This window comes from Pelodiscus sinensis, chromosome 10 (assembly GCF_049634645.1).
Source record: "Pelodiscus sinensis isolate JC-2024 chromosome 10, ASM4963464v1, whole genome shotgun sequence".
NCBI lineage: Eukaryota > Metazoa > Chordata > Testudines > Trionychidae > Pelodiscus > Pelodiscus sinensis.
The window spans coordinates 9,692,151-9,705,067 of NC_134720.1; the positions used below are offsets into that span (position 1 = coordinate 9,692,151).

General features: G+C 46.4%; 1 protein-coding gene across 5 annotated transcripts in view; it reads left to right on the plus strand.

Moving 5' to 3' along the window:
• ST6GAL1 (ST6 beta-galactoside alpha-2,6-sialyltransferase 1) overlaps nucleotides 1-12,917 on the plus strand; it is a 137,367-nt gene that overhangs the window by 65,374 nt on the left and 59,076 nt on the right. The window contains exon 1 of one of the 5 annotated variants that reach the window (XM_075937491.1): nucleotides 9,781-9,930. The exons of the other annotated variants lie outside the window; for them this stretch is intronic. The gene's annotated coding sequence lies outside the window, so the exon portion shown is untranslated. Of the gene's footprint in view, nucleotides 1-9,780; nucleotides 9,931-12,917 lie in introns of those variants that run through there. 5 annotated transcript variants of the gene reach the window in all.

Genomic DNA, 12,917 nt, shown 5'->3' on the forward strand with positions numbered 1-12,917 from the left:
TTAGGGATCAATTTAAGATCCCTAGATAAGGTACACTTTGTATAAAACTGTTGTGAGAAGAGAATTGGGCTCCTCCCTTTCTGAAGAAACATGCTTGTGCCTGTTTACTAGGGACATGTTGATGCAACTATTGTTCCAACATTTCTTTCCATTAATGTGTAGTGTTGAGGGCCTCATATGGACAAAGCAGCATGTCACATAGCAGCTACTTTGGCTGATGTCATGGCACTTACTGGTAAATTGTATGGTCAATTGCTTGATTACAGTTTGTTTCATTATGAAATACATTAAAAAACTCAATAACCATTATCAGTCAGGTTGACTGCTAAAAGGCAATCATAGTACAGCACAGGAAAAAGGTTCAATACAATACCAATTTCCAGGTAGTGTTGTTGAATTCACCTTAAAAAGAAGGCGTGCTTCCAAAGGCATGCCTTTAAAGCTATCCTTTTTTATATCCTACCAGTTTAAATGTCCAAAGGTACTGTGTACATCATCTGGGGTGAGGTTTATCCAATAATCTTTATGCCTTATTTTTCTTGTACCATGAGGTGGTACCTATTATATTGCTGTTTTGATTGAGAGCATTGCAGGTTTAGAGGCATCTCTAAGGCTTGAACATAAGAATGGCCATGCTAAGTCAGATAAATGGTCCATCTAGTCCACTGTCCTGCCTTTCAACAATGGCCAATGCAAGGTACTTCAGAGAGAATGTGTACAATCATCAAGTGACCCATCTCGTATCACCCATTCCCAGCAACTGGCAAGAAAAGCCTCATAGCCTGGTTTTGCATTTCTGTCCATCCTGGGTAATAGCCTTTGATGGTCATTCTCCATGAACTTATCTAGTTCTTTTTTGAACCTGTCTTGGCCTTCACAACATTCTCTAGCAAAGAATTCCACAGGTTGACTATGCACCGTGTGAAGAAATACTTCCTTTTGTTTGTTTGTTTTAAACCTGCTCCCTATTTAATTTCATTTCGTGATCCCTAGTTCTTGTGTTCTGAGAAGGAATATATAATACTTTACTTTCCCCACCACTCATGATTTTATAGAACTCTATCATATCGCCCCTGAGTGGTCTTTTTTCCAAGCTGAAAAGTTCCAGCCTTTTTAATCTACTTTCATATGGATGCTGTCCCATATCTTTAATCATTTTTGTTGCCCTTTTCTACATCTTTTCTAATTTTAATGCATTTTTTTTGACACAGGGTGAACAGATCTATATGCAGTATTCAAGATGTGAATTTTATAGATTTATAGAGACAATATATTTTCTGTTTTATCTGTCCCTTTATTAATGATGCCCAACCCCCCTTTAATTTTTTGGCTGCCATTGCACACCGAAGGGATGTTTTTGAAGAACTATACACAATGACATGAATATCTCTTTCTTGTGTGGTAATAGCTAATTTAGAATTCATAATTTTATATGTACAGTTGGAATTCTATTTTCTATTGTGTATTATTTTGCATTTGTCAACATTGAATTTCATCTGACATTGTTACCCAGTCACCCAATTTTATGAGATCTCTTTGTAACTCTTTGCAATCTGCTTGGGACTTAACTACTTTGACTACTTTTGTATCATCAGCAATCTCTGCCACCTCATTGTTTATTCCATTTTCCAGATAATTAATGAATATGTTGAATAGTACTAGTCCCAGTATAGACTCCTCGTGGACACCATCTCTCTCCATTCTGAAAACTGACCATTTCTTTGTTTTCTATTTTTTTAACCAGTTACTAATCTATGAGAGGCTCTTCCCTCTTATTCCATGACAACTTACTTTGCTTAAGAGCCTTTGGTCAGGGACCTTGTCTAAGGCTTTCTGAAAATCTTAAATCTGTATTCATTTAATCCCCCTTGACCACATGCTTCTTGACCCCTTAAAGAATTTTAGTAGATTGGTGAGGCATGATTTTTTTTTTTACAAAAATATTGTTGACTTTTTGCCAGCAAATGATATTCTTTTATGTGTCTGCTCTTTAATGTAGTTTCAGCCAATTTACCTGATACTGAAGTTAGGCTTACACAAGCCTATAATTGCTGGGATTGTCACATTAGTTTCTCCTCCAGTCATCTAGTGCAGAAGTTGATTTAAATGAGAGGTTACATACCACAATTAGTTCTACAATTTCATGTTTGAGTTCCTTCAGAATTCTTGGGTGAACACCAGATGGTTCTGGTGACTTATTACTGTTTAGTTTATCGCTTTGTTGCAAACCTTCCTCTAGTCATACCTCAGTATGGGACAGTTCTTCAGATTTGTCACCTAAAAAGAATGGCTCAGGTTTGGGAATCTCCCTCATATCTTCAGTCATGAAGTCCAATGTGAAGAATTAATTTATTTTCTCCACAACAGCCTTATTTTCTTTGAGTGCTCATTTAGCATCCTGATCATCCAGTGGCCCACTAGTTGTTTTAGCAGGCTTCCCACTTCGGATATACAGGCAGTCCCCGGGTTACGTACAAGATAGGGACTGTAGGTTTGTTCTTAAGTTGAATTTGTATGTAAGTTGGAACTGGTACATATTGTAGGGGAAACTCTAGCCAAACATTTCTCCAGAGCTCAGTTTTATTCTCCCACACCTCACTTCCCTCAGTCCTTTATTCTCAAGCTGAGGTGTCTGCTGAGAAAAGCCACTCCGCGTCTCCCTGGTCTGCTGGGGGGGAGCGCTAGCTTCACGTCTCCCTGGTCTGCTGGGGGGAAGCAGCTAGTGCGGGATTTCCTCACCCCGTTTGTAAGTAAGGATCCGATGTAAGTCGGATCCATGTAACCCGGGGACTGCCTGTACTTAAACAAAATTTTGCTGTTACTTTTTGAGTCTTTCGCTAAGTGATCTTCAGATTCTCTTTGGCCTTCCTAGCTATATTTTTACATTTCATCTGCCAGAGTTTATATTCTTTCCTATGTTCGCCAATAAGATTTAACTTTCATTTTTAAAGAATGTCTTTTTGCCTTCTTTTACTTGTTTAGCATTGGTGTCACTTTTTTGGGTTCTCTTACTGTTTTTAATTTGGGGTATACATTTAACTTGGGCCTCTATTATGGTGTCTTTAAAAAGTTTTCAGGCGACCAGATTGGCTTACCGGGGACATCCTTGGTGAGCTTAAACACAAAAAGAAAGCTTACAAGAAGTGGAAACTTGGACAGATGACTAGGGAGGAGTATAAATATATTGCTCGAGAATGCAGGGGAGTTACCAGGAGTCAAAAACACAATTGGAATTGCAGCTAGCAAGGAATGTGAAGGATAACAAGAAAGGTTTCTACAGGCATGTTAGCAATAAGAGGGTGATCAGAGAGGATGTGGGGCCGTTATTGGATGAGGGAGATAACCTAGTGAAAGATGATGTGGAAAAAGTTGAAGTACTCAATGCTTTCTTTGCCTCTGTTTTCACGGACAAGATCAGCTCCCAGACAAATACACTAGGCAACACAGCATGGGAAGGAGGTGGACAGCCCTTGGTGGGGAAAGAACAAGTTAGGAACTGTTTAGAAAAGCTAAACATATACAAATCCATGGGCCCAGATTTAATGCATCCGAGGCTTCTGAGGGAGTTGGCAAGTTGGAATCTTTGGCTATTATCTTTGAAAACTCATGGAGATCGGGAGAGATCCCGGATGACTGGAAGAGGCAAATGTAGTGCCCATCTTTAAAAAAGAGAAGAAGGACAATCCAAGGAACTATAGACCAGTCAGCCTTACCTCAGTCCCCAGAAAAATCATGGAGGGGATCCTCAAAGAATCCATTTTGATGAACTTGGAAGAGAGGAAGGTGATCAGGAATAGTCAAAATGGATTAACGAAGGGCAAGTTGTGCCTGACCAATCTGATTAGCTTCTGTGATGAGGTAACTGGCTCTATAGATATGGGAAAGTCAGTGGATGTGATATACCTTGACTTTAGCAAAGCTTTTGATGTGGTCTCCCACAATAGTCTTGCCAGCAAGTTAAGGGAATATGGATTGTATAAATGGACTGTAAGATGGATAGAAGCTGGCTAGACTGTCGGGCCCAACGGGTAGTGATCAACGGCTCGATGTCAGATTGGCGGTCAGTTTCTAGCGGAATGCCTCAAGGATCTGTTCTTGGACTGGTTTTGTTCTACATCTTTAATAATGACCTGGATGAGGGGATGGATTGCACCCTCAGCAAATGATTATTATCCTTTATTCAGTTCTGGTGAGGCCACAGCTAGAATATTGTGTCCAGTTCTAGGCCCCCCACTATAGAAAGGATGTGGACGCATTGGAGAGGGTCCAGCGGAGGGCGACTAAAATGATTAGGGGGCTGGAGCGCATGACCTATGAGGAGAGACTGAAGGATTTGAGTTTGTTTAATCTACAGAAGAGAAGAGTGAGGGGGGGATTTGATAGCAGCCTTCAACTTTCTGAAAGGAGGTTGCAAAAATGATGGCGAGAGGCTGTTCACAGTAGTGGTGGATGGCAGAACAAGGAGCAATGGTCTCAAGTTACAGTGGGGGAGGTCTAGGTTAGATATTAGGAAAAACTATTTCACTAGGAAGGTAGTGAAGTACTGGAATGGGTTACCTAGATAACCCATCCCTAGAGGTTTTTAAGTCTCGGCTTGACAAAGCCCTGGCTGGGTTGATTTAGTTGGGATTGGTCCTGCCTTGGGCAGGGGGCTGGACTTGATGACCTCCTGAGGTCTCTTCCAGCTCTGTGATTCTATGATTCTATGCAGCTTGCAGGGATCTCTGTATTGGCACTGTACCTTTTAATTTCTGTTTAACTAATTTCCTTATTTTTCTGTCGTCCTTCTTTCTGAAATTAAATGCTACTGTGGTGGGCTATTATGGCGTTGCCACCTTTCTTCTAGGGTTGCTAAATGTTTATTATGTTCTGGTCACTATTACCAAGCAGTTCAGCTATATTCACATATTGGACAAGATTCTGTTGCTCCGCATAACAATAAATCAAGTTTTAAGTACCAGTGAAGAATGCTTAGATTTTATCCTTATCTTTGGGACATTCTACTACCTATCTGCAAGTAACTCCCTGCCTATTGCTCTTATAAAATATTCATATGTCCTAATGCTGACAGTGTTCCTATCTACTTAAGCCAAATCTTCAGTTGATGCATGTGTTACTGGGATATTTTAGAGTAAGTAAACAGGATTATAGAAAAACAAGCCATGTAACTGCTAGAAATATATATACAATACAATGTGTATATATACGTCTATGAATACATACATTGTGAATAACACACTTCGATAGGGTATGTGTGTATATATTAAGTAATTAGATCTGCTAAATGTAGTGTTATATTTGAGAAGAAAGTCCCAAGTAACTTGGTCCACCATTGACCTAACCCTGTATCACTGAAGGCTACCAAAGCTTCAGTGGAAAGAGAATTAGGCTAACACTAAGCACTACTGAAAGTCAGCTCTGGTTTTTTTTTTTTAGAGATAAAGCAGTAACATTATGCACCACAAGAACAAGTCATTCTTTCCAGCTGAACTTGAAACTGCTAATGTAAGAAAAATTGAAAACATTATTAAATGAAATGACCAATGAAGCATTTACTGCACTGAAAAGCCTTAAAGGTTGATTTGCAGACTGCCAGGAAAGGTAAATGATTTCAAAGGAGTGGCTATAACTTGGATTTTTAAAAGTCCTTTGCAATGTAGACGCAGAAGTTACCAGCATTTTACTGGCAATTTGAAATCAACTGAATTCAGGGTAAAATGAGAAATAAACCTCTTCTATTCCACCAGATTCTGCTGCACTAGCATTCAGCTAGCAAAAGTAAATAAGGGTATGTCTACACTACAAAGTTAATTCGAACTAACAGATGTTAGTTCGAATTAACTTTGATAGGCGCTACACAGGCAAACCGCTAGTTCGAACTTAATTCGAACTAGCAGAATGCTTAATTCGAACTAGGTAAACCTCATTCTACGAGGACTAATACCTAGTTCGAATTAAGTAGTTCGAATTAAGGGCTGTGTAGCCACTTAATTCGAACTAGTGGGAGGCTAGCCCTCCCCAGCTTGCCCTGGTGGCCACTCTGGGCACCACCAGGGAAACTCGTCTGCCCCCCTCCCGGCCCCGGAGTCCTTAAAGGGGCACGGTCTGGCTATGGCCACTGCACCTGGCACGGCACGAACCAGCCACCCGCTGCCACCCAGCCCTCCGCCTCTTCCCGGGACCAGGCTGGTGGCTCCCGCCCGGGAGCCTGCCCAGGTCCACAAGAGACGGGTGCCCACCTGGTCTAGTGCGGAGATCGTGGACCTCATTCACAACCTCCGCACTAGGCACAGGAAAGTGGCCGTCTAGGGTAGGATAGCTGCCAGCCTGGCCACCCAGGAGCAGGTTTGCATGAAAATCAGGGTGGTCCGGTGAGACCCCCAACCCTGAGCCCTGAGCTTACAATGGCTGTACTGGGTCAGACCAAACGTCCATCTAGCCCAGTAGCCTGTCTGCAGACAGCGGCCAGCAGTAGGGACCCTGGAGGGGATGGACCGAAGACAATGACCAAGCCATTTGTCTCGTGCCATCCATCTCCAGCCTTCCACAAACAGAAGCCAGGGACACCATTTCTACCCCCTGGCTAATAGCACTCCATGGACCCAACTTCCATGAATTTATCTCACTTCTCTTTAAACTCTGTTCTAGTTCTAGCCTTCACAGCCTCCTGCAGCAAGGAGTTCCACAGGTTGACTATTTGCTTTGTGAAGAAGAACTTTCTGTTGTTAGTTTGAAGCCTGCTACCCATTCATTTCATTTGGTGTCCTCTAGTCCTTCTATTATGGGGACTAATGAAGAACTTTTCTTTATGCACCCTCTCCATACCACTCGTGCTTTTATAGACCTCTATCATGTCCCCCCTCAGTCTCCTCTTTTCTAAGCTGAAAAGTCCCAGTCTCTTTAGCCTCTCTTCATATGGGACCTGTTCCAAACCCCTGATCCTTTTAGTTGCCCTCCCCTCTCCCACCCTCTCTCTTCACCTCTCCTACCTCCTTTTCCCAGTCTCCCCGAGTTTTGTTCAATAAAGAGAGTTTCTATTTTTGAACACACGTGTCCTTTATTTTGTACATCAGGAACGGGGGCTAGGGAGGGGGAAGTGGAAGGAGGAGAGGGAGGAATGGGATACGAAGTGTACCGGTAGTTCAGAATAGGAAGCCCAATCCGAACTACCTGGTTCGTGCCGCATGTAGCCGCGGGCACGGAGTCCGAACTAGCGGACATTTAAAAATGGCGGCGCCCAGCAATATGCAAATGAAGCCCGGGAAATTCAAATCCCGGGCTTCATTTGCCACTCCGGTTGCCTACATTAACCACCCTAATTCAAACTAGGGTGGTAGTGTAGACATACCCTGTGATGTGCCAAGTGTGGGCATTCAGGGCACTCCAAGCCAGGACTTCTTTGCTGTCCCTCATCGAGGTAGACAAGCAAGCGGGGAACCCTAAGAACTGTCTGTCCGGGGTGGGGGTCGGGTCCCTTTAAGCACAGCCTCGGCTAGCCTCAGACAGCAGCTCCACGCTCTAAGTCCTAATCTGATGCCCTGCCAGCACTGCTTCCAGCCATCCTTAACTTCTGTTCAGGGTCCACTCAATTAGCAAAATGCTCATTCGAACTAGTTTTTAGGTCTAGATGCACTAGTTCAAATTAACTAAGTCGAATTAAGTTAGTTCGAATTAGTGCTGTAGTGTAGACATATCCCTATGGTCTTACATAAGGATCACATCTGGCTTTCCTACATATGTGGTGTCAGCTATCCATTTGAGCTAGGACACTTTCTTGTCAGTCCTGTGACCAAACCCCACTCCTCTAGTAAGGAGAGGTGCCTTCATTCATTGGATGCGCAAGGGGCCCTGACTTTCTACCTGGGTAGGATTAGACTATTCTGGAATTCTGCCCAGCTGTTCATCTCTATGGCTGAGCACATGAGGGGCCAGGCTCTGTCTACCTAAAAATTTCAGACTGGATCATTTCATGTATCCGTGGTGCTATGACCTGGATGGCATTTCCTTGCCACCAATTGTATGGACTCTTTCAACTAGGGAACAGGCTTCAGTGGCAGCATTCCTGGCCCAAATTGCCATACAGGACATCTGTTGGGTGATGGTAGGTGGTCTCTGCACACGTTCACTGCTCGTCACGCCATCCTCTCCCAGGGTATGTGTGAGGGATTCGGGGTGCGATCACCCCCTCCCGGCGTGAGAGGGGGGCTCGGCGAACCCCTTCACCCTCTTTTCGCCTGTCTCCTGCCCCGGACCCCCTGATCAGGAGCCCGGGCAATCGGGTGCAATCACCCCCTCCCCAGAAGGGAGGGGGGGGTCAGCGGACCCAGCAAATGTCACCTGTCCCTGCGGGAGGGGCTTGTGCCCACAGTCCAAGCGCCCCTGCTAGGGGGGCCCTAGTTCTCTAGCGAGTCTAAGTCAAAGTTGTCCCACGCTGTACGCTCCTTTGGGGGAGGGAGGCGGACCCGGTCCAGCCCTCTCTCCGGGTCCCAGCCCGGGGCCCTAAGCATCGGGGCTTGCTCATGCCCCAACGTGGTAGACGGGGGTCACTCCAGCCGTGACCCGTCTACCCACGGCCGCAAAAAGTGCCCCGCCCCGGGCTCCTTCCTCCCTTCCCGTGTTCATCCGGGTCATTGTCCCCACCTCCGAGATCTACCATGGTTCAGGCGTTCGGGTCTGTGGTCGTCTTGACGATACCTCCGGAGTCCGCTCCCACCGCCGGGTCTGCTCCCGACCAGGCCGTCCTCTCCAAAGCTGCCGGAGCGGGGTCCAATCCCCGTCAGAGCCGGGGCTGGCTGGTCGCCAGCTGCGGTGGCCGTCCTGGGAATCCCGTGGCCGAGCCCGGGCCGATTGCCAGCCTTGGTGCTGCTCGGGGTCTGTCCCGGGACCGGGGGTTCTCCTCCCTCCCTGCGAGGAAGCTGCCCCCTTCCCCGCTGGCGACGGGCCTTTTTAAACTGGCCCGCTGCGCCGGACACCGCCTGGGGCTCCTCCCCTTCTGGCAGTGTGCCGGCGTTCCCGGCCGTGGCTCGGCCGCCTAGCCCCGCCCCGGCCCCATCCGGCACGGCCGCCGGGGAGGGGCCAGTGTTTCCCTGCCGGCGGAGGCAGGCATCGAGGGCGGGGGGAGGGGCCTGGGTCTGCCCGCCGCTTCCCGCGGTGGCCCCAGCTGTCCCCCGTGCGGGTCGGGGGCGACCTGTCACAGTAGGGATTAAGTTGGATTCAGCAGGGCAGTCCTACAGCCATCTTGTTCCTGACTCCTACCCACTTCCAAGTGGATACTGCTGGTAGTCTCCTATTATGGAATGGACATGAGCAAGCACTTGAAGAAGAAAAAACAGATACTGTTCCACAGCTGGTGTTCTTGGAGGTGTGTTGCTCATGTCCTTTCTACATCCCATTTTCCTTTTACCCGTTGTCAGAATTTTTCAGCATGGGGGGAGTGTGCAGCGCTCCTTATACCACACCAGAGAGGTGCTACTGCGGGGGTCACTAGAGGTGTTCCCCTACAGGTACTGCTAGGGGAACAACTTACGGCACCGGTGCATGTGGCAAGCATGCACACCTATTGTGGAATGGACATGAGCAACACATCTCAAAAAATACCAGTTACAGAACAGGTCTTTTATGTCAGTGGGAGAAGTTCTCCTGCCACAATAGTGCTGTCCATCCCAGCATGTAGATTAATATAACTTATGCCACTTGGGGGAAGGGGAAGTGGCTTGTTCATTCCTCTGAGCAACATAATTTACATCAATGTAACCTGTAGTGTATACTTAGCCAATGACGCATATCCTCCCTGTTCTAGTTTCATCTTTACAATGTTCAGGTACTATAAAGAAGAAAGAAAATAACTGTTGTTGCATGCAAAATGTGGGGCTCAATCATTCAATCTAGAGTCTGAAAGGCAGCATTGCACAGTGGACACAGCACATGACTGTAAGTCACCGATTTGATTATTTGTGTAATACATGGCAAGTCGCTCCACTTTTCTTTCTCCATTTCCTGTCTGTATGGATGTGTGAAAGCAGGTTTCTGATTGGCTAGGAATAGAGACAGAAATCCCAAGTTCCTGTTTCGGAGAACTATGTCTATTTCTCAGAAATAGGTTAGTGCTACTGGAGAAATGATCTTTAATTTTTTTCCACAAGTTGCTATTAACATGTACCCATAGCTATTAATTGAACTCACTTCCCAATTCTGTGTCTTGGAATGGATTCTGCATTAAAGTGCAACTTTTTAATTTAAATAATGTTAAGGCAAACTGACTGGAATAAGAATGTTTAAAATTAAAGCTGAGGCTTAATTGTAAATGATAATATAGGATGTAAATATTTGGGACTAGATCTTCAGATGGTGTATGCTGTCTGTCTTCAACACAGCTGTCCTGATTTACAAGAAATGAGGATCTGGGCCATATGCAAGAAATCAGATGCACTGTAGATCATTGGTGGCCACTTTTGGAAATTCTTTCTATTTGGAGTGGAGAGTGCTGGTATACTGAATGCAAAGTTCCCCTCTAGAGCAACCATCTATAGCTGATGTAAACTTTTAGTAAAAGAACTGAGGAAGTGCTGACCCAAACAGAAAGTAGGGCCTCAATTGATATCATCATCTCCTAAATTTTATGCTTGTTTTTCAGTTGAGGAGTTACCTTTCTCTCCTGCCATCTAACGGTTATATTTCTGCTGGGACTTTCTGTCACATTTCTCCTGGCACCTGTTTTTCAATTTATGCAAAGCTAATGGAACATTTTTTTCTCCGAAACAGAAAATAGATAAGCTGGTGTGCTGTGGCTTGTCAATCTCATGTCTCACTTTAAAGTAACCAGTGTTCTTCAGATAAACTGAAGGGGCTCCTTTCTCCTCTCTACTCTCCTGGTTTTAATTCTTTTTGGTAGTATTAGAAATACATACTTAAATATGCTGTTAATAGCTGTTTATTTTCATGCAACACTGAACTTTTCAAAGGCAGTGTGGGTATGTCTACTCTACAGCACTAATTCGAAATAACTTAATTCGAATTAGTTAATTCGAACTAAGCTAATTTGAACTAGTGCATCTAGACCTAAAAACTAGTTGGAATTAGCATTTTCCTAATTCGAACCAGCATGTCTACATTGAGTGGACCCTGAACCGAGGTTAAGGCTGGCCGGAAGCAGTGCCGGCAGGGCATCAGGTTAGGACTTAGAGCGTGGAGCTGCTGCCTCAGGCTAGCTGAGGGCTGTGCTTAAAGGGACCCGACCCCCACCCCGGACAGACAGTACTCAGGGGTTCCCCGCTCGCTTGTCTAACTAGATGAGGGACAGCAAAGCAGTCCTGGCTTGGAGTGCCCCGAATGCCCACACTCGGCACATCACAGCACTTGGCCATCAGCCCGGCTGCACTTGCCGCAGGCTGCTATCCGGGGGAGGGGGTCAATCGGGGGGCTGCAGGAGAGCTTCCACCCCGAGGAGCCTGCAGAGCCACCCTAGTCCTCCACATCAGGGGCTCGTACCCCATTCCTCCATCACCTCCTTCCACTTACCCCTCTCTAGCCCCCCTTCCTGATGTACAAAATAAAGGACGTTTGTTCAAAAATAGAAACTCTCTTTATTGAACAAAACTGGGGGAGACTGGGAAAAGGAGGTGGGAGAGGGGAAGAGAGAGGGTGGGAGAGGGGAGGAGGAAACCTGTGAGGAGGGAGCTGGAAGGGGGAAGCCAGGGGAAGAAGGAGGAGGGGAAGTATCAAACTATGGTACGCCATATCTTCAGTACTGTGTACGGATGTGATCTCCTCACCCCAGAAAAGATATTTTGGCCTTGGAAAAGGTTCCGAAAAGGACAACTAAAATGATCAGGGGTTTGGAACAGGTCCCATATGAAGAGAGGCTAAAGAGACTGGGACTTTTCAGCTTAGAAAAGAGGAGCCTGAGGGGGGACATGATAGAGGTCTATAAAAGCATGTGTGGTGTGGAGAGGGTGCATAAAGAAAAGTTCTTCATTAGTCCCCATAATAGAAGGACTAGAGGACACCAAATGAAATGAATGGGTAGCAGGCTTCAAACTAACAACAGAAAGTTCTTCTTCACAAAGCAAATAGTCAACCTGTGGAACTCCTTGCTGCAGGAGGCTGTGAAGGCTAGAACTAGAACAGAGCTTAAAGAGAAGTTAGATAAATTCATGGAGGCTGGGTCCATGGAGTGGTATTAACCAGGGGATAGAAATGGTGTCCCTGGCCTCTGTTTTGGAAGGCTGGAGATGGATGGCACGAGACAAATGGCTTGGTCATTGTCTTCGGTCCATCCCCTCCGGGGCAGCTGGTGTTGGCCGCTGTCAGCAGACAGGCTACTGAACTAGATGGACCTTTGGTCTGACCCAGTACGGCTGTTCTCAGCTCAGGGCTCAGGGTCGGGGGGGTCTCACTGGACCACCCAGATTTTCATGCAAACCTGCTCCTGGGTGGCCAGGCTAGCAGCTATCCTGCCCTAGAAGGCCACTTTCCTGTGCCTAGTGCGGACGTCGTGGATGAGGTCCATGATCTCCGCACTAGACCAGGCGGGCGCCCGCCTCTTGTGGCCCCGGGCAGGCTCCTGGGAGCCGCCAGCCTGGTCCCGGGAAAAGGCGGAGGGCTGGGTGGCAGCGGGTGGCTGGCTCGTGCCGTGCCAGGTGCAGTGTCTGCTGGCTGGGTGCTGGCAGGCTTGCAACTGGCACGGGCACCGTAGCCAGACCGTGCCCCTTTAAGGGCTCCGGGGCCGGGAGGGGGGCAGAAGAGTTTCCCTGGTGGTGCCCAGAGTGGCCACCAGGGAAAGCTGGGGAGGGCTAGCCACCCACTAGTTCGAATTAAGTGGCCACACAGCCCTTAATTCGAACTACTTAATTCGAACTAGGCGTTAGTCCTCGTAGAATGAGGTTTACCTAGTTCGAATTAAGTTCGAACTAGCGGTT